Below are 21,850 nucleotides of genomic sequence, written 5' to 3' on the forward strand. Positions count from 1 at the left end.
GGTGCTTTAGAGAAACAAATCCCCAGAAACTCGTGTATAAGAGAGAGTTTTAGATAAAGGGTAAGTGTGCATCAAGAAAATATCCCAACCCAGTGCCGCCCAAGCCCACAAGTCCAACATTAACCCATATGTCCGATACCAATCCACAAAGTCCTCCTCCAGCTCACAAAACACATGCACTGACACCAACTACAGGAGGAAAGCCGAGTCAGTGAATGCGTAAGCATCTCAGCGTTGACAGGGGTCTCCACACGGCTGCTCCAGCACCTAGGGCTGCATCGGGGTAGATCCATGTGGCTTCTCCTTGGGGATGTCTTGCAGACCGTGAGCCTTGCCAGATGAAGCAGGGAACTAGCTAAGGAAGCTGCACCCTGGTCCGACCATCAGAAAGCAAGAGACCCGCGAACTAGAAAGGAGAGGCTCACTGAGCCATTTATCCCTCTGCCCTTCAATTAACCCCACATGTGTTTATCGGCCAGCTTGGCACAATAAACCAACCAAGCTACCCTCAAGGTCCCACAGAGAGAGGAGCTCCATTTGTTCTTCCGAGAGAGAGAGAGAGAGAGAGAGAGAGAGAGGTACTAAACCTCAGGATCAGACCGAGGACTTTGTCCCATGAGGCCTCACACCACAGTCAGAGGCTGGACCAGCTCCAGCGCTGCCTCCTCCCAACCAACACTGGAAAGTCAGGTCGTCTCTAAATGCCACCAGCTGTGACCCGCAAGTGTGAGGAAGCTGTCAAAGATCACTCATCACGTTAAACCTTTGCAGCACTCTGCAGAACAAGGAGCCTGCTCTTCAGAAATGTCAAGGTCACCGGAGAGGAGAGAGAGCACGCGGTTCCAGCTGAAGATTAAAGGAACAGGAACACGACACAGAGCCCCATTCTGGCTTGGATTCCTGTGGGAAATTAACACCGAGGGAAATACGACGGGGACTCATTCCCTGACCGGCACAGGGGGACTCTGGAAAGCTGGTGTTCCACGGAAGGAAAGCCGCCACTTTGGGAAGTTAGAGACACCGTCCAAGTACATTTTCCTGCGTTGATCTTTCAGTTCCACAGATTCTCCCCTTAAAGCTGTGCTGCCTTAGAGTGAGCACGCGGCTGATTCCATCTCCCTGTAGAAGCAGACGTCCCTGTGTGTTCTACCGCTCCCACCACGGCTCCCACCACGGCACCCAACCCTTCTCATACCTTCCCCAATAGTAGTTGGACATAGGAGGGCTTTATCCCTCCCCCACCCCCAGCCTGTGATTCAAAACGTTCGCCATCAGCCTGGCTGCATTAATTTTGTCTTTAGATTTGCCTTGACAGCTTTCAGCGTATGGAAAATAACCATGTCGCCCCTGTAGCTCTTTGATTTAATTTATAAAACAAGAGGGGGAATTGTGGGATATAAAGAGGCTTTTCCCCAGCTTCTCTCGCCAAAAGATAGATGTCAGACCTAGCACACTGCTTGCAACTAATGATAAATGACCACCAAGTCATCTCCTGGAAGGAACCAGCCGTCCCGAGCAAGCAGACGCTCTGGGGGGGCTCACTCCCTGCTGTAAGGGGCAGTGGACTGCTTCATCTGAAAGCTTAGAATAAGTCGTGTCTCCAGCCCAAGGACAATCAAGGTTAGGCCGCCATCATGACTCTAAGATCCGCCCATCTTGTCACTTGTGTCCCCTTAATCCCTCCTCTTCCTGTAGCGCGCACACCCTTAGATCGTCCCCCTCCTGCTGCTGTCCTTCCCTCCTTTTGTCAAGAGTGTTTATGGAGATAGGGGCATCGTGTCTACAATTCAATCTCCAATAGTTGTGTGTGTGTGTGCGTGCGTGCATATAGACACGCATTGGACAAATCTTCTCCCCAAAGCAAAAGTACCGTTTTGAAGGCCAAGGTGCCCCTGAGCCAGGCCACAGTGTGTTCGGTTGTTGCAGAGGCGGGCAAGCACTGGCTGATAAAGAGGAAGGCCGGGTGGCTTGGCAGCATGAGGCTGGTGAAGGAGGATGGCTAATCGGTGACCTGCCGGAAGAATGAACAATGCGGCTTGGAAGAAGTAAAGCCAAATGCTCCTTAGAGGCGAGGATGGCAAGGCTCTGTTTCATGTCCTTTGGACCTGTTATCAGGATAGGGATCAGTTCTGGGGGGGAAAAGGCGTCATGCTCGGTAAAGTAGAGGGTCCACCGACAAGAAGACCTTCAGCAGCATGCATTGGTTCGTGGCTGCAGCAATGGGTCCGAACAGAGCAACCACTGTGAGGAAGGGGCGTGCATGCGTGGGCAGCGCTCTGTGCTGCTGTTCATGGAGCTCCTATAGAGCAGAACCAATGCAGCAGCACCCCACGAAAGCAACACACACATACACATACACACACACTACGTGAGAGAATTAAAAATGTAATGCAAATTTGGTAAAATGCTAAATTCTGTTATCTTAGTCTTACAATGATTTTGCTCCGTCAATTATTTCAAAATTTTTTAAGTTATCAAAAGGATTCAAAACAAAACCGTTGACCGGGATCTCTTTCTGAAACAAGACTTGTTTTCGGCAAACACAAATACTACACACAGCTCAATAATGCCTAAAGAATGCAGATATGAGACATGGTATTCTCATTTTGCATGGCATTCTGGTTGCAGCTGCAGGAGGAATACTAGAATTTCGGAACCGTGAAGGTAGGCAGTGAGGGAGAGCGAGCGCTCAATCCATGAGGTGGGGTGGAAGGTCACTGGGAGGAGCAGGCTGAAGTCACCTGACTGCATTGTCCAATCCTGGCCTAAGCGTGGGTCCACAACACAGAGGGAGCCTCTTCACGGAAGCCTTAGCCTGTGAATTCTTGCCTAATGTAGCTGGAATACAACTGAGTCTTTAGAAGTAACTTCAGGAAATACTGAATGTAGAAAAAGAAGAGAAAAACCAATGCCTAAGGACACAGCCAAATCCAGAAGGTTCGATAAGACCTTTTGGAACAGTCTCTAAAGGCATATGCTCTGGTTTCTCAAACAAACCAATGTCATTAAAAAAAAAAAAAGAACAGAAAGACTCATTGCAACAGGTGGCCCTTGTTGAGATCCTGATTTTAACAATCCAACAGTAATTTAGAGCCAGAGATTAAATAATATTAGGAATTGTTTTGTTGGGGTGGGAGATGTTACAGGGTGCGTGTCATCATGAACACAGTGGTTAGGTTGGTTTGGGGTTTTGAATAACCCACTGAGGGAAAGACGCCTGCTCACTTACTTAAGGGTGGAACGACAGACTCTGGTGTGGCTTGAAACACCAGGTCAGGTGGCGGGAGTAGCCGGAGTCAGATGGAAAAACATGGGTAACTGGCAAAGCTGCGTGGTGAAGCCGGAGGATGCTCATTCCCAATTTCCCCGACTTTTGTGGCTCTTCAAAATAAAGTGTCTCTGTCAAAGGCTTACATCAATTCCCAGCCATCGTGTCCTACGCTCTAAATACTGTTCACAGAAAACAATCGAGAAAATTAGAATCCCAGAACAAGCCATTTCACATGTGCCAAGCCTGGATGCTCCTGTCAATTTGATTGTATTCAGGGTGCATCTGCTCAGCTGGTACACGCGGCCCAGCCCCTCCATCCCGAGCACTGGGCAGAATGCTCCCAGCCCAAGTTCTCCAGTGAGCACCAAATTTCTTTCAGTAAGCTATACCCCGACAAATTAAACTTGCTAAATAAGATGCGATTCTCAACCACGGGCTTTGTGCAATAGAAACTCTGTCTGCAGACCACAACTTAGATCCCATTACTGTATTTCAAAAACACTAACCCTATGCCTCCGCTGTGTCCGCCAATACTTCAGGAAATATGGCTACAGACCCCCTTTCTTCATTCTTACCTGGAGGCCTGGTGGTCTCTCCTCTCTTCTGAGTCAAAACAACCTCAGAGAACTGCAGGTGGGCGGCCTGCCCATGGGAAAGAAGTAGCATTTGATTACATTTCAACCCCCTACTGTAATCTCAAATAACGTTCATATGAAATTGTTACGAATATGCGATCACACGCCCGTCTCTCCTCACTACAAATCCCTGGCACTGCTTCGTCGCAGGAAGAAGCTGCACGGTATGGAGAACGTTCTGCCGGCTTTATCTTCACTTGCAGCCTATGAAGTGTTTCTGCACGTGGGCCAGACTGCCCCCCTGGGGTGCTGGGGCAGTCTAGGGGCCCTTCAAAAGCCGTGGGTATCCTTTATCCTGGCTTGTGGGTTATAGTATAAAAATTTTTCATTGCCAGCGGGGTGCTGAGTTTTTGTCTTTTTGCAAAAAGGGGCAGTTAAGCCAAGTACGTTTGGGACCCTCTGCTAGACCACGATCAAGTTTACCCCAATCATTGTGAGGATGGCCCTCAGCTGGGCATTGTTTTCTACAAGCTGTTCACTAACTGAGAGCTCCAGAAAGGTGAAGGTGATCCTCTAGGTTAAAAAGAATGAGGATGGTGAAGATGATGATGATGCTTGAGTTTGCTCGAGTTGGTGTGGAGAAGCTGACTCGTGAGCATATACACTTCTCTTAAGCTATAGAGTTTACCTACTTCAGGATGTCAATCTCTCGCTATCAGACATCTCTACTCCAAGAAACAAATCAACACATCACTGGATTGAGCAGCAGGTTAGCTTCTTGTCAACAGGTAGACACCAGAGAAAGAACCGCATGAAAATCCAAATGAGCCCAGGAACCAGGTGTAAGCAACCTACCAAAGTCTCTAGACATAAATGAGAACATTTAATTTCTATCAAAGTTTGCGCAATAGTTTATGCTTCAATTTGGGTCATGCATTTCAATGACTTTTTAATATATGCCTGTAGCAGAATGAGATCTGTGGCAATTACATCATCTCCTGTCAACTTGCGAAGGGGTGGAGTCTAGCCTGTCAATCAGGTCCCAGCTTGATGACCTCATTTGGAGGCACAGATACACTCTCTGCTTGTCTCCCTGCTGACAAGCCACACGGAGACCCCTGATGGAGCCAGAGCTTTGAGGCTGGAGGAGCCACATGAAGACCCCAACCAGCACTGAGATGGTTCCACCACCACTGGATCCACAAGACTTTCCACCCACTGGCCTGTGATCTTCCTGCATTCGCCTCATTGCATGTGTTGCATGAGTTTGAAGAGGACATTATAGATTGGTATCGGACATATGGGCTAATATCAGACTTAGGCACTGGGTTGGGGTGTTTTCTTAATGTACAATTGATAGAAAGTTCTTTCTTATACACATATGAGTGTGTCTGGATTTGTTTCTCTAGTCACCCAGTCTCACACACCACCGGTGCCTTGTCTTCTCGTCACTGCCTAGATGTGATTTTCTTTGTCTAAGAGGGAGAAAACCAGACAAGTGCCCAACACAGCCCCATCAGAAGGGAGCAAAGCAAGCAAGAGGAAGGTTTGTTTCTCCCAGGCAGGTTCCATACCTATGAACCAGAAGGATAAAGACCAGCAAGGGTCTTCTCCAAGTAACCCTGGTGGTGCAATACGTCAGGCTGCTAACCACAAGCTCAGCAGTTTGAGCCCACCAGTTGCTCTGAAAGAGAAAGATGAGACTGCTCTCACAAAGATATACAGCTTTGGAAACTCAAAGGGCAGTTCTACTCTGTCCCATAGAGTCCATATAAAGCCATATGGGGTTGATAGCAGTGAGCTTTCTTGAGGGTCTTCTCCCATCAGCCTAAGGGATAATGGTGTTGGTGAAGAATACTCAATAGACTATGAACTGCCAGAAGAACAAACAAATCTGTGTTGGAAGAAATACAGCCAGGATGGGCCTTAAAAACCAGGATGGAGACTTCATCTCACGTGCTTGGGACACGTTTTCAGGAGGGACCAACCAGGCCCTGAAGAAGAAAATCAAGCTTGCTAACATAGAGGGTCAGAGAAAGAGGAAGACCATCGATGTGATGGTTGGATCCAGTGGCTGCCACAATTCAACCACGGTTGACGATGGCCACAGGGCACAGCAATTGCATTGTCATCTATGGGGTTGAAATGAGTTGGAACCCACTCAACAGCACCTAACAACAACAGGTCTTCTCCCCAGCCACCTGCACCATGGAACGTGGTCAGGTGTGGTGCAGTGGGCACCGCCTAGATCCCCTCCGGATGGAGGCAATCCTTCCCCAGCTGCTGTCTGTTTGCTGGCCAACTAATTCCCTGGCAATCTCCCTCAGCTCAAGGACACATCCTGGCACACAGAGCTCGCTGCTCGGAGGCAGCGTGTTGCCAATGATTGGTCGATGTGAAATTTCAATAGTTTGGCTCTTTCTCCTTCACTGGCAGCAACTGAGAAGGTTATTCTAGCTTTGGAGTCCCTCTGGGATGGTCCAGTCTCTCTTGGGCTCAAATGGGATTCTGCTTCCCTCACTGTCTTAGAAAGTGTTTCTGCAGACCTTTTGAATGGACTATGCCCATGTTTGGGAGGCTCCTTTTTATTGCTGGATAATCAGCTTTTATTATATACCTCATTTTATTGATCCTTCTCTCAAAAGATACGGCATGTGGACTGTGCTTCCATGATTGCCTCTATAACCAATGCAGCTGCTGCATAAACATGCCTGTCCCCCTTATCTTATCGTATGGTAAATGTTTAAGGCACTGGCTGTCACAAAGGGCTGTACTATCCTCATGATCACCAGCAATGGATGAAGCTTCCCATAGCTTCACATCTCCCCACACCACCCCAACCCGGCCTCCATTGCTGTTGTCTTTTTGGTGCCAGCTGTCCTGAGTGTGTGGAGTGGTGTCGTCCCATGTGGCTTTGATGAGCACTTCCTGGTGCTGAGCATCTTACCACGTGCTTATTGGTCAGCTGTGTAACTTCTTTGGAGTACTGTTAGTCCGATCCTTTGCTCATTAAAAAATTTGCATTATTGGGAGGGGGAGGGGAAGGTAACCCCTAACAAGGTTGGATATATAGCCCCCCTCCAGAGGGATGAAAACAAAGGGGTGAAGGGAGACAACGGGCGGTGTTAAGACACAAAAAAACAATCATAATACATAATTGATCAAGGTTTCACAAGGCGGGGGGGGGGGGGGGGGGGGAGAAGAGCTGATATCAAGGGCTGAAGTAGAAATTGTTTTTTTAAATGATTTTTTAAAATCATTTTATTGGGGGCACGTACAGCTGTTATCACCATCCATCCAGGTATCGTGTCAAGCACCTAAAATAATTTTTTAATTGTTTAATTATTTTTTTAATTGTGTACCTTTTGGGGGGGGGTTGTTTTCTTCTTTTGTGAATGGAGAATGTTAACACCCTTCATAGAGTTGCTGCAAGAAATGATGACAAAATAACGTTTGCCAGGCACTTCTAGGGTCACTTGCCGTAAGCTTTGTGAATCTTCTTCCGACCTTGTCTTGAAAGTAGAAGTCAAGTTTGCCGCATTCTGCCACCCACCGTCTAGCACAGCTCTTTCCAATGTCTGGAGCTGTAAGGCGCCAATTCAGGCCACTCAAGATTCCCACGTGCGTCCTGCATGCTCTCATCCCATCCCATGCTTCCTCTGATTGCTTTCACTGAACAATATTCTTAATTCGATTCCCCTTGCCAGACGCCACCTGTGCCAAACTTCAACCCACAGTGTCATTGAAGGCGACCGCAGGAGAACCAAAGACGTCACCTCACCCCATTGACGGAGCTACATGACTGGCAGATTGTCACTATAGCCTGTCCCAGTAGGGAGAACTGAAAAAGCCATTCAGGTATTCAAAAGGTGAGAAAAACATTTTCAAACCCCTGACTGCGGGGGTGTTGTTGTTTTTAACAGCCTGCAGTAACCTCCAATGACCCATCCTGGTTTAAAACTGCCACCACCACCACCCTCCTTTTTAACTTGTAGGGGACCCTGGCCACCCTCAAACTCAAGTTTCAGGCTGGCTGTGTCCAGTTCCCTACCCCACCCCATCCCCCATTTCCGCCTTGGAGTGGACCAGGTTTGGGGCGGGATGATGGAAACAATTTAATCATTCAGCCCAAATGGCGTGTCCAACTGGATTTCACATTTATTGACTTAAGAGGGGCTTTGGAAAAACTGAGCTGAAGTGCCGGAGGCACAAGAGCTATGCAGAGGCAGAAAAGCCTGATTCGCATTAGCCTTTGCACCTTCTTGGTCAGCCTGGCACCCAGCCTGGCGGGTGGTGGGGAAATGGTTGTGAGAATTGAGAGGTACAGGGATAAACGGGAGCTGGGTGGGAAAAGCCAGGCAAGGATGTTTGTGTGCTGGATTCCACTGCACGACATGGGTCTGCGCCCCTTTCCCCGACACTCCCCAAACCCCCACTCCAAGCAGGCCACTGCCACTGGATGGCAGGCTTGGGGATGCATGGGGTGGGAGACGTGGGGAGGGTGGTCCCCTGTGCTGTGGACCTGGGCAGGAGGCCTCACTGAACTCTGGGATTGGTCCTGGGCACGTCTGCTGAGCGCTGGGCCAGAGGGCAGGCCAGGCGTCAGACTCGCCAGGGCAGCCCGCCCAGCGGGACCCCAGGCACGGACTCAAGAGGGGCCTGAGGAGGAAGAAACAGGGGACGGCAGGACTGAGGTCTGGTTCGCAGGAAGCTCGTGCGCGTGCACCCGTCGGAGGCGGCGACCACTCCCGGGCGCGTCGAAGGCCTCGTGGCCAGAGTACGTGCGAGGCCACTGCAGCCCGCAGCCTCCGAGCCGGCCGTCTGGACTCCTCACTGGACGTAGCGCTTGTCAATCACCGAGGGGCGCGCTAGAGGACGCGACCGGACATCCGGGTGGAGGCGGGGCACGGGAGAGGCAGTGGCGGCCAATGGCAATCGAGACCGTCCCCCTCCTGGCTGATTGGCAGGTGCGCGATCCAGTGAGGCGCCGCGAAGGGATGTGCCCGCGAGGCCAGCGATTTGCTGAATCTGCGGCTGGAGATGTGTTCTGTGCTCAGATCCTCAAATCCACATTGTACAGACGAGGTTAAAAAAAAGTGACTATTTAACCAAAGCTTAAATGATACAGTGTTGCAAGCGAACTGTTATTTTATTTGTTCAGTTCTGTCGCTCAGAGTCCTTCATAGGTAAAGCCCCCTCCTGTCCTTTTCATCCGGGCTTTGTCTTTGACCTTCGACCCTGCTGATTGAAACCTGAGTTAGTAACAGCCTGAACCCCCAACCTTCAGATTCTCTAGCAAAAAGAAACACTGTAAGGATAAAATCCCAACTACTGAAAATGCTGACACGGGCACAGAGGTGGTGGTGGAGAATCTGGCGGGAAATGAAATAAAAGACAAAGTGATGGGTGCGGGGAAGGAAGGGGGCAGAAAGGGGAACCAATCTCTGGGATCTGCATATAACCTTCTCTCTGGGGGATGGGCAACGGGAAAGTGGGTGAAGGGAGACGCCGGGCAGTATAAGATAAGATAAAATAATAATTTATAAATTATTAAGGGTTCATGAGGGAAGGGGAGCGGGGAGGGGAAAAAAAGGAAAATGAGCTGATTCCAGGAACCCAAGCGGAAGGCGAATTTTGAGAACGATGAGGGCAACGAATGTGTAAGTGTGCTTTACACAGTTGATGTATGTGTGGATTGTGATAAGAGTTGTATGAGCCCCAATAAAATGATTTTTTAAAGACAAAGTGATGGTAGTGTTTGGGGGTACAAAGGAGACCCCTAACTCAAATATAGTTTAATTGGGACACTTACTAAGTCAAACTGGACAAAGATAAGACCAAGCTCATCCAGAGGCAGGAGGTCATTCACACGAGGTCAATCTGGCACCTGTGTTAGGCTGGGTTGGCTAGAGAAACAGATCCAGTGGCACTCATATAAATTTGTGAGAGAACGCTTTATGTTAAGAATAATTATATAGCAGGAAAATATCCCAACCCAGTCAGGTCAAGTCCATAAGCCCGATACTAGTTCATAAGTCCCTCTAAAGACTCACGCAGCCACTTGCAAAGATGCAGAATGCAGGAACATCAGCAGTGGGTAGAGTTGTGTAGATCCAATGGCACTGTCTCTGCTCTGAGTCACTCACAGCAGGAAGGTGAAGCAGAGACAGAGAGGAAGTTCCCAGGATCCTCCTTATAAGAAGGCCACGCCCACCAGGAGCAGGTACTGTCAAGCTGTATGTGACCTGATTGACAGGCTAGAGTTCACTCCCACACTTTTATATCTGCAAGTTGTCACGGAATTATGTAACTACCACAGCATCCAGGGACTTACAGCAAGGAAGCTCGTTGAGTAAGGCGTGGAACAGAGGAAACTGTAAGTCCTGGTTGGGGGCAGATTAATATAACGCAGGTACAGGTGGAACTTCAGAGTCGGGAACAGGACTATAATTTGGGACATGAAGAACAAATAAGATTGGCCCAGGGAACCATGGATACAGTGCGACTCATTACTATATGATCCTTAGTACTGCCCCTTGAGAACATACACAGAAGCTCTAAGGGAGGCTGCTCTTTCTGGGTCGGCTGGTGGTAGATAGAGGTGATCCACTTTCCAATGCAGTCTACCTGAAGACCAGACTGTCCTCATCCTTAGTTAATGGTTAAGAAGGAATTCAATGGAGACTTGATCCATGTGGGGACTCTGCTAATGGACTGGGTTTTCACTGCCATCCACAGCCTTCTGCAAACGGGGTGCTCTGTGTAAGTTGGAGCTGCAAATGTAAGCTCTAACACAGGAGTAACAACAGCAAACAAACAAAAACATGGTCATCGGAATTTGTCAAGCTTGGCACGACCTACACTCGGCCAGGTATGCTTAGCTGGGTGCCCTCAGCTTATCCTCAGTGCATCTGTGTTGTATGTAAATTGGGATAATTATTTCTTGCACCCAGCCCACTCCAAGGAGCCAGGTGGCAGTCAATTAGGAGTTGGGCCCTAATCTACTAAGTCCGCCAAATCAGGCTTTCTACTCCCGTCAAGAGTGACGGTCTCAGAAACGCATGGGTAGTAAAGTAGTTCTACATGTCCAATGGTGGCTCTCCTTCAGAACTGACTCCATGGTGGGGAGTTTTTTGTTTGGGGGAAACCTCTCTCCTGAGGCTGTAAGGAGAAAGGAATCAGCTTTCCCCTGCTTCCAAGGTGAAAATACAGCGGACCTCTGAGAGCCAGAACGAAGCGGTGCTGCCGCGTTCTTCTGGGTCTCAAAGGTTTTCTACTTTGCGCAGGCTTGCCACGTTCCTCTCACCTGAGAGCTTACATTTGGAGCGCCAGGTTTGTAGGAGGCTGCGGCTAACGAGGAAAGCCTCCATTTGCAGGCTCCCAGGTGGGTTAAACATCCACTGACTTCCTTCTGCCCATTAGTCTTGCTCTCAGACAGAGTGCATTAGGAAGTGGATCCTCTGCAATCCCCTACCCTTGGTGCGTCCTTGATAGAGACTCCCATAGCGGGGTCACATAGCCAAGAGTCATGCCTGGCGGCCTGGGTCAGAAAGCCCAGGGCCAATCTTGTGAGGTCTGACATAATGTACATGTCCCAGTCATGATCCTGCTCCCACTTCCGTAGTCCCACCTGGAACTGTGATGACAGAGCCTGCTCCGTGCCCTTTGTCAGTCCCCAAATCTGTTCCCTTTGTTGCTCCGTGCCCTTTGTCAGTCCCCAAATCTCTCTCAACCCTGAGATGCCATTACACCCTCCTGTTAGTGGTTTTCATGTCTCTTTGTCCTGCTTAAAACGTAATAAATGTCCCTCTTAGCCAATGGCAACAAGGTGGTCAAACCGTCTGCCCTTGCATCCCCTTCCAACCCCAAACATAAGAATTCCATCCCTAAGGGTAGGGGAAGAGATGGGGCAGGAAAGGGGGAGGGTGGGGGAGCTGATGGAATTGATGACTATTTCTCCATTCATAATTATATGTGGATGGATATAGTGGATGGTGTGGGATACAGCAAAAATAAATAGATACAGGTTCCTGGGGGGATACAGTGGGTGGGTAAGGGGAATAAAGGGGCACTGGTGATACCAAGGAGTTCAAGAAGAAAGAAAATGTTTAGAAACTGATTAGGGTAGCAATTGTACAATAATGCTTGATGTGATTGTGAATTATGGCATGTTCTGCTATCTGTAAGAGCTCCCACTAAGAAACCCTGGTGGCGTAGTGATTACGAGTTGGGCTGCTAACTTTAAGGTTAGCAGTTGGAAACCAACCGCAGCTCCTCGGGAGAAAAACGAGGCTTTCTACTCCCACAAACAGCTACAGTCTCAGAAACCCACAGGGGAAGTTCTCCGCTGTCCTACAGGGTTGCTCTGAGTCAACACGGACTCAATGGCAGTGAAGTGAATGAAGACCAGAGTAATGAATGGCCCAAAAACAAATAATTAACTAATTAATTAAAATAACAACACAGAGCTCCCAGTAAAATGATTAAATAAAATAAATTTCCTCCTTAAATTATATGTGATTTGGGGGGAAGGTGGAGTGGAGACCCAAAGCCCATCTGTAGACAATTGGACATCCCCTTACAGAAGGGTCACAAGGAAGAGATGAGCCAGTCAGGGTGTCGTTATAGCACCGATGAAATATACAACTTTCCTCTACTTCTTTAATGCTTCCTCCCTCCACACTATCATGACCTCAATTCTACCTTACAAATCAGATCAGACAAGAACACGCACACTGCTACAGAGAAGAGCTTACAACACAGGGAATCCAGGATAGACAAACCCCTCAGGACCAAAAGTGAGAACAGACATACCAGGAGGATAAGGGAAGGTGGGGGGAGAAAGGAGGAATTGATCACAAGGATCGACATATAACCCCCTCCCAGGGGGACGAACAACAGAAGAGTGGGTGAAGGGTGACGGAGGACGATATAAGATATGAAAATAATAGCCTATAACTTATCAAGGGTTCATGAGGGAGGGTGGGTGGGGGAGGAGGCGCTGATATCAAGGGCTCAAATAGAAAGAAAATGCTTCGAAAATGATGGCGGCATATGTACAAATGTGCTTGATACAATGGATGAATGTATGGATTGCGATGGGCGCTGTAAGAGGCCCCAATAAAAGTATTTAATTTTAAAACCAGAAATCTAAAAAAAAAATATGTGAGACTGGGGGAGCCTACAACAGAATCTTTTCCTTCTCTGACAGGTTTCGCCTCACTCGGGCTCCAGCTTTCACAGGTTGTATGGTCTAAGAGCAAATAGAAACCTCTCCCCCCTCTCCTGCAGGGAGAAGGAGCCGGGGCAGGGTGGGGGGTCCTCTGGCTGTGTGGGCGACGGGGCACTGGGGCTGTGCAGACTGAGTCCACAGAGACGCCACCATTGCCTTCAGGAGGCCGGAAGCCAGGCCCATGGAGGTCCAGCCAGGCCGGCCAGTGCACTGTGGTCAGATTATCTTCCTTCCAAGCCCAGGGGGTGGCCTGAAAGCATAAAACCGGCACTCTTGTCAGCCTCGGGGTACAGGGAGGGTTCCTCTGCTTGCAGTCTGGTTAGAAAAAAGCAAAGCAACTCCAAAATGTTACAGGAACAGGGCTTAGCTTCAGAGGGGCGTGGGGAGCTATGTACACAAGGCATTCTCTGGAAGTTTGCCCTTGGTTTTAGGTTATTCATGTGCATGTTTGTGCTGTTGGGGTGAAAGTTGTCACAGCAAATTTGCTTCCCATTCAGTCGTTGATATGAATTGTTCGGTCACATGGATTATAATCCCCTGAATGTATCAGCATTCTCCCCACTTCCTCCCCTACCTCCGGTCTCCTGTCCTTTCCTGCCCTCAGAGCTTTGTTTCGGGCTGACGTTGCCCTCTTTGTCTCCAGCAGTTGATTATACCAAAGAAGACAAGGCATCAAAAGGTCTGTGGAAAAATGGAAACACAGATCATGGGGTTTTCCCTATGAACTTTACCAGGCCCCCTCATCTCTATTGCCTTGGGGTTGTCATGGCAGGTCTGTTGTTGGGCTGAAGGGGGGTTTCTAAGGGACTCAGTCTTGGGGGTTCCCCCAGGGGTTATTCGATCAGAAAGTCTTGTCTGGTTTGGAATGGTTCTCCAATTGTTGCAGCAGTTTCCTTCCCCCCCCCTCCCCAACTCCCACTCCCACCCCACCCCACCCCGTGCTCAGGACCTTCTCCTGGGTGCCTGTTGGGAGAGGTGCCTTGGTGGCTCAGCCTCAGGCTGCTAGAGGACATACTCCTTCCACAGGGACGTGAGAGGTGATCCCTTCCTCCAGGGGGTGAGGATCTGAATGGAGGCGTTGGGAGAGGGAGGGCCGGAGACATTTCTGGCAAGTCAGGAAAGGGTGCCTGGAAGTGAACGGTCAGCAGACATCGTCGGAGATGTGTGACAAGCCGGCCACTGGGCTGGGGTTGAGTATACAGGCTGGGTCCCAGGGAAGACAAGCATGGGAGGGCTTCAGGGGCTGACAGAGGCTCTTCAGACTGGCTTCAGCTGGCCTGTGGGCCTGGTGGCCTTTGAGACACTGGCCATGTGTCTGGGCTTCTTAGTGACACCTGAATGACATTGATTTTGCGCCTCACCCACTCCAAGAACAAACAGGCTGTTTCCTGAGTACTGACCACAGCAAGCGCTTCTGAAGGCTGCAAGAGGCCATGGCTCCACTCTCCAGAAGGTGCTTGGATTTCCCTGACCAGGATCAGTAGTGGGTCTGGTTGGACACAGGTCTGCCTGTCTGAAAAAGGGCTCTTCTGGCCACGAAGGGATTTTGAGTGTGACATGGAGTGTCTTCTCTGATAGAAGCAGGTCCCACATGGGAGGGAATCTGTTTCTTGGCTGGAGGAGCAGCAGAGGCAGTCCCCAGGGGGAGGTGGGGAGAAACAGAGCAAGCCGAGGCCAGGTCCAATCCAGAAAGGGCATCAGAGGCACAGTGCGAGCAGCCTCTGCAGAAGTTTCCAGACTGGGGGTTGGGGCAGAGCCCAAGTGGCGAGAGGCAGGGCTCACGTATGCTGGTCACTGAAGACTCCGGCCTCCAACTCCCTGCCACAAGGTGCCTCCTCTCCAGCTCACACGAAACTCACACCACCAAGGAGAGATGCCAGTAGAACCCAACACCCCTTCCTCCCACCCCTTCCTCACAGACCCCATCCACAAGCACAAGTACCTTCTAGGGCAGGGGTTCTCAAACTTTTTAAACAGGGGCCAGTTCACTGTCCCTCAGACCCGTTGGAGGGCCAGACTATAGTTTAAAAAAAACTATGAACAAATTCCTATGCATACTGCATATATCTTTTCTTTTTTTTTAATGTTTTATTAGGGTCTCATACAACTTTTATCACAATCCATACATACATCAATTGTGCAAAGCACATCTATACATTCATTGCCCTCATCATTTTCAAAGCATTTGCTCTCCACTTAAGCCCTTTGCACCAGGTCCTCTTTTTTTTCTTCTCCCTCCCCACTCCCCACTCCCTCATGAGCCCTTGATAATTTATAAATTATTATTTTGTCATATCTTGCCCTGTCCGACATCTCCCTTCACCCCCTTTTCTGTTGTCTGTCCCCCAGGGAGGAGGTCACATGTAGATCCTTGTAATCAGTTGCCTATTTCCAACTCCCTCTCCCTCTCCCTTCCCAGTATCACCACTCACACCCCTGGTCCTGAAGGTATCATCCGCCCTGAATTCCCTGTGCCTCCAGCTCCTATCTGCACCAGTGTACCACCTCTGCTCTATCCAGGCTTGCAAGGTAGAATTCGGATCATGATGATAGTAGGGGTGCTGGGGGGAGGAAGCATTTAGGAACTGGAGGAAAGCTGTATTCTTCATCAGTGCTGCATCGCACCCTGACTGACTCATCTCCTCCCCTAGACTCCTCTGCAAGGGGATTTCCAGTAGCCGACAAATGGGTTTTGGGTCTCCACTGTGTACTTCCCTCTTCATTCACTATGGTAAGATTTTGTTTTTTGATGATGCCTTATACCTGATCCCTTCAGAACCTCGTGATCACACAGGCTGGTGTGTTCTTCCAAGGGGGCTTTGTTGCTTCCCAGCTAGATGGCAGCTTGTTTACCTTCAAGCCTTTAAGACCCCAGACGCTATATCTTTTGATAGCTGGGCACCATCAGCTTTCTTCACCACATTTGCTTATGCACCCATTTGTCCTCAGCGATCATATCATGGAGGTGTGCACCCAATGATATGACTTTTTTGTTCTTTGATGCCTGATAACTGATCCCTTCAGAACCACATAATCACACAGGCTGGTGTGTTCTTCCATGGGGGCTTTGTTGTTTCCCAGCTAGATGGCAGCTTGTTTATCTTCAAGCATTTAAGACCCCAGACACTATATCTTTTGATAGCCAGGCACCATCAGCTTTCTTCACCACATTTGCTTATGCACCCGCTCTGTCGTCAGCGGTTGTGTCGGGAGGGTGAGCATCATGGAATGCCAATTTAATAGAAGAAAGTATTCTTGCATCACACTGCATATATCTTATTTTGAAGTAGGACAGGCAGCAGCAGCAAAAACACCAGGTGGGTGGGATAAGTGTCCTTGGCGGGCCGCATGTGGCCCGCGGGCCATAGTTTGAGGACCCCTGCTAGGAATTCGGAGGACATACATCTTTACAGAAGCAGATAGCTGCCTCTTTCTCCTGCAAGAGCAGCTGGTGGGGTTGGAACCACCAGCCTTTGGTTAGCGGCCCCACATTTAACACACTATGTCACCAGGAAGGAGTCAATGATCTTAAGCCCCACCCTCTATGGCCTAGAGTATCCAGGTTACATGCCAGCCAATCAGGGTGGTCCTATCTGAGAGGTGAAAAAACGAAGGTGCAGAGCAGAGGTAGAATTTAACCAGGAAGGTGAAGTTGAGAAAGATTTTAGTGAGGTAGGGAAAGAACTCTCAGGAGGGAAGGGAAAGCAGAGAAAGGGACAGGAGCAGCTTAAGCTCCCAGGCAAGTTCCGCGGCACAACGAGTTAGGTCAGGGAAATCGCACCCATTGGTGGGGCAGTGGGATATTTGTAGGATTTGGGTCAGGAAATATGCAAATGAGGTGAAGAGAGTTGCTGGTGCTTGTGCAGATCAGGAAAAGGGAGGCTTCCTGGTGTGCATCTGCAGTCTGAGTCCTTCTCAGAGCAGCTTCTTGGAATGTGGGGGGGTGGGGGGGCAAGGCTGCACAGTCCAGCTCTGGCCTTGAGAGGTGGGTGGGGAGGGGCTGTGTGGACCGTGCCCCAGAGAGATGAGCTCCTTGGAATGCTGGAGGCAGGGGTTGCAAAGTTCAGCAGAGGCTGGGGGAAGGGGCTGCATGGGGACCCGGCCCAAACATCCCAGACTCTTAGTGGTAATGGGTGCCGATTTCTATCTTTAACTACTTCCTGCTGAAGTAGGGTGATGAGGGGAGGGGTTAAGAGTTGGAAGGTTTAGGGCCCAGGCCTGTTGGCAGTGGACTGCAGGCGGTGAAGAAAGAGTTGGTTGACGGTCAGGTTGGAGATGTGTATTATTCGTTCCTGCAAAAATGTAAGCACACACGGATCCAGAAGTATAGTAGACAGATTATTATCAGGGGCTTGACTAGGGGCATAATCCAGGCCATGACAGGATCCTGAAGCCACAAGAGCTAGTGGTTCCCCACTGATGTTTTTAAATTTCATTGGCCATGGTGTGGAGTACTTTAGTGTTTTGTTCAACTATACCTGATTCATTAATACAGTAACAACTGTCTTCACTTAAGAACATGCCTGTTCTTCCCTCACCTGCTGTTAGCAAGTCAAGGGCTCGGTGATTCTGTAGGGTAACTTGAGCTAAGGATGTTAACTGTTTTTGGAGGGAGATGAGAAAGTTAGAAGTGGAATCTACAGTAAATTGTATCTTGTCATTGAAGGTCTGAGCTTGAATAATAATTTGTCCTATTGCTCCTCCAAACAAACCGGCTGCAGTGAGAGAGGAAGTAAAACTGAGTCCTCTCAGCACAGGTAGAAATGCTGCACTCTGTCACAGGGCGAGGCTGAGTGAGTGAGTGAGTGAGTTCCACAGCCATTTAAGTTTTGTTTGTCCTACATGGTGAGGCAAGGGAACTGTCTAGATGCATTGAGACATTTTGTTAATATTCCATTGTACTGGAAGAAAGCACAGGGGGGGCTGTTAAAGGAGGTGTTTACGCTTTGGGTATGTTCACAAAAGAGTTGTTTACCTTGTCGGTGAGTAGGTGACACGTAACACACAGAGAAGCTAGTAGTGTCTGGGTAGCTGGGATAGAAGAGTGATATGTTGGCAAGTGGAGCTGGGCACTCATTAACACTGTCTCCTGATGGTAGTGAGTCCATGGGGCTGCTGGTAGCAGCGGACACTGGAGTAAGGCACAAAGGAAACAGAAGGGGTTATGTATTCCTGAGGCGTTGAGTGCCAGGGCTGCTTCCTGAATGAGTTTCACCCACTCAAAAAGGACTGTTGTGTTTTTCTGTTAATTGGTCTGCCAAGTTATTTTTACTTTTACAGATATTATCGGGAACTATGTGCATGTAGTGGTTTATGTCATTGACTGGGCCAGAGCTGTGAGGAAAGGGCATGAACCACCTGTTGGGGTGTCTGAGAGGTCTAAGAGACTAGGTGAGGTGTAGGGAAAGTGCAGACAGATGGAGGGGCAGGTGGTAGGGTTGTAGACAGCTGTGGCGATGACTTTGGTTTGGCCTTTATAATAACCTGTGTATTCTGTTAGTGGGTTTCTTTCAAGGATTGTTTCCTGAACTGTGAATTGATACATACATGTGTTTGAGACTAGGGAGGGGTTGGGTGTAACAGAATTGAGGAAGAAGTTAATTAGAAGAAGTTTGGGTAAAGCATAAGGTGGTGGGGTTCACCATCTGAGTGGAATCATGGTCATGGTGTGGATTAGGGGTTAATTTCACCCGAGTCAGATGATGTCAGGTGGGGTCCTCGAGGACTTTGATTGCTGTGGGGTCGTCAGGACGACGATGTGCTGTTTTTTCTACTTGGGTTGCAGAGGTCGGGATGGGGATTTTTCAGCAGAACAGAGTCTCCTGGGTTGATTACAGGTAGGTCAGGTTGTGCAGGATCAGGATAGGTAGACATCTGTCTAGGTGTTCCGGGAGAAAAGTCTTTAAGAGAGAGAGATAGGGTAAGTAGTCTGCCAGTGGTGGTGGTGTGACTGGTAAGGTTTGGTTGGTTAAATTAGACCTGTCGTACATCCACTTGAAGGGCTTAGGAAAGAGGGAGAGTGAGGAGTGGCGTGGAGTCGAGTGAGGCCTGGTGGAAACAGGTCTACTTGTAACTGGTATAGTTTTAGAGTTAATTCAGACAGATGACCTTTTATAATTCCATTAATCTCTTTAGCTTTTCCAGAGGCCTGAGGCCTGTACGGGCTATGGAAGCACCACTTAATGTCTAGTGCGAATGACACTTGTTGTGTGAACTGAGACACAAAGCATAGGCTGTAGGAGCTGAAGAAGAGCACGGGGCCCTACGGGCAGGGAATGATGGACTTAGATGGATTCAGTCTTCAGCTTGGTTGGTGAGGAGAGCTATCCACTTACTGTTTATGATGGGGGACACTTTGGTTGTTAGGAATCCTCTTTAGTTAAGTGGGGTGCTTGAGTGAGAGCAATGAATTCTGCTTTCTGAGAAGTGGTTTCGTCTAGGAGATGGCAGCTTCCCAGATCTAATCAAGTGAAACTACAGTATCGGTGGCTCGTCGCTGTCCCTGGGTGTCTACGACAGAACTGCCATCAACGATCCAAGTTAGATCTGGAGCAGGATAGGGCTGATTTAAAAGTTTAGGTCGAGGTAGCATCAACGCCTCAATTCCCTGTGGACAGGAGTGACTGTCAGATCCCAGTGAGTCTGGGAGTTGAGGTAGGAAAGTTGCTGGGTTCATGGAGGGAGACTGGTGCAGACATATGTTAGGGTTTTCAATAAACAAGGTGGATTTCTTGTAAGGCGGCTTGGAGACAGTAAAGACAGGACTGGGCATGAGAGACGGTCCTGCAGCTTGTGGGTAGATAACGTCTGAGTAGGCTCTCCTAGTGTTAGTGCAAGAGCTTCTTTAGTAAGGGCGCCAGCTGCCACGAGGGCCCAGAGGCACGGCTGCCAGCTTCTGATTGTCATATCTGTTTGAACAGATAAGCTGCTGGAGAGTGGGCGAGTCAGGGGCTGAGTCAGGACTCCAGCTGCTGCGCCCTGCCTTTTTCCGTGTCGAGAAAGAAAGGTTTACTGGGGTTTGGTAAATGTAAAGGCGGACCCTGGAGGAGAGTTTGTTGGAGTTTGTTAAAAGGTTGCTTTGATTAATTGGGGAGAGTCTAGCGGGCTAGCAGGGGTGGCTGGTCTCAATTAGTGACCTTGTCTGCGCGGTTGCTTCCCGGTGTTCCAGGGGAACTATCAGCTTGATGTCCTTCGCATTTTTTTCACTGAATAGGAAAATTGCATTAACTGTCGGCAAAGGGTTCAAGGTCTGCTGGGAGTCGTTTTGGTTGCAACCACTCATGGGGAGTTTAATGGCTTAGTTATGAGGGAGAAATAGGAGATCTCATGTAAAGTATTTGTTCACTCAAAGCCGGTGTTTGGAGGTTCTGTTTGACCTAGTTTTTTGTGGGTTTTTTTTTTAACATTTTATTAGGGACTCATAAAACTCTTATCATAATCCATACATACACCAATTGTATAAAGCACATCTAGTTTTTATTTAGAGTTAAACCCTGAGTGGTGGGGGTGGGGCACAGGCAGAACGAGATAAGCATGCTTTGGAGAGAGAGAGAAGTTAAAGGAGTTGGGCTGTGTTTGCTTTCGAACTGCTTTAGGAGAGGCTGCAGATAAAGGCAAAGGACTGCTGACAAGCCGAGTTAAGGGGACGGTGGAAAAGGCGTCATTCAAGGTGGGGTGACTGAAGACTGGGAGGGACGGCCATCAACTCCCATAACCAGGACCGGGGAAGGGGAAGTTGGGCCCGAGAAGGATGGAAGAACTAAAAAGACACGCCAAAAAGGAAACCCGGCTCACCTGCTGCCCCGATCGCTGCCCAGGGCACGGCGTAGGGGTGGTCACTGAGGTTGCTGAGTGAGGGGCTGCTGCTTTTGTCGTCGTCGGTGGCCAGGTCAAGCAGTGTTAATGGCGGTTCAAGGTTTGGAGGGACCGACCGTCCACGGCTAGGCGCTGAGGGGCAGTCCCTACTTCTCCAGTGGCCCTGCTGACCGCACGATGGGCAAGGCTTAGTGGGTGGCCGGGATGTGGGCAGTGCTTAGCCCAGTGCCCTTCCTGGCCGCATATGAAGCAGGGTCCCAGTGGTGGGCGGTTAGTTACTGTTGACGTTGACGTTGCTGTTTGCTGGTCTCCTGACCCCTCCCTCCAGCCGGCCTCAGAGTGGCAACTAAGGCTTGGGCTTGCCAGCTTGCCCCCTGGTGGGCTCAGGGTTTGTAAGCTGCCTCAGCCTGTTCCTCTCGGGTGCTTAAAAACTTTAAATGCCATGTTTACCAGGTCACGATGGGAGTCCGAGGGCCATCGCAGCTTGAAGTATCATGTTAAGTGAGGTTGCAAGCCTGAGTAAGGCAGTGGAGCTCTTTAATAAAGGGGATGGGGTTTTGTGAGAACACACTTAGCTGCTTTTTTATCTGGGAGAGGTCTGTCGGGGGAGAACGGTGAATAGACCCTGACTGGCTTTTCTGCCCCGAAACCTTGTGGAGGGGACAAACAAGGATGTGGTGGGAATGGGAGAGGACAAACAGACAGGTGATGGGGATTGTGGAGTTCAGGAGGTTTGGGTATGCTTCAGAGGAGGTTGAGTAGGGAGGTAGCCGGGAAGCGGAGAGACTCTAGGGAGTCTGACAGATTTGGCTTCAGGGAGGGGACAGGTATGGGGGGGGAGGGGGGAAGGGGGAGCTGCCTCAGGCTCTGAGAATTGAGGGGGTCGCCGAGGGAGGTGATGGTGAAGGGCACCCAGAATATGGAGGAGGCTTTACTGGGGGTGCAGACAATGAGTCA

Source organism: Tenrec ecaudatus, chromosome 10, assembly GCF_050624435.1.
Source record: "Tenrec ecaudatus isolate mTenEca1 chromosome 10, mTenEca1.hap1, whole genome shotgun sequence".
Lineage (NCBI taxonomy): Eukaryota > Metazoa > Chordata > Mammalia > Afrosoricida > Tenrecidae > Tenrec > Tenrec ecaudatus.